Below are 456 nucleotides of genomic sequence, written 5' to 3'. Positions count from 1 at the left end.
AGGGTAGCAACAAACATATTTGCTGCACCCTAACGACGGCGAAGGAGGGAGAAGGACGAATCCCCAAGAAGCAGACAAGCTCAGCTCAGCTCAAGGGCCGCCCCCGGGGTCCCTGAGGGCCTTTGTCGCCCTTGCGTCCCCTGCGTCCCCGGGGCCCCTTGACGTCCTCGCCGCGCTCGCCGGGCTCCCCCCCGTCGCCGTCGCAGCCGCACACCTTGGGCCCGGCCTGCCCCGGCTCGCCCTTGTTCCCTGGGGGTCCCGGGGGCCCGCGCCTGGCGTCGTCCACGTGGCGGGTGAAGCAGCTGCCGGAGGACCCTGCGAAGCCCGCGAAGCCCTTCTGGCCCTTCTCGCCCTTCTCGCCCGCGTGGCCCTTGGCGCCCGGCACTCCGGGGACTGGGGGAGGGGCAGGGGGGGGGAGAAAGATTTCAGTCGCGAAGCCTTTTCGATTTACTTACT

General features: G+C 69.5%; 1 pseudogene; it reads right to left on the bottom strand.

Annotated features, from left to right (window-relative positions):
* Positions 1–6: 6 nt before the first annotated feature.
* LOC119591452 overlaps positions 7–456 on the bottom strand; it is a 6,083-nt pseudogene continuing 5,633 nt past the window's right edge.

This window comes from Penaeus monodon, chromosome 28 (genome assembly GCF_015228065.2).
Source record: "Penaeus monodon isolate SGIC_2016 chromosome 28, NSTDA_Pmon_1, whole genome shotgun sequence".
NCBI lineage: Eukaryota > Metazoa > Arthropoda > Malacostraca > Decapoda > Penaeidae > Penaeus > Penaeus monodon.
The sequence above is the reverse complement of the archived record's forward strand: the minus strand, read 5'-3'. Positions and strand labels throughout refer to the sequence as shown.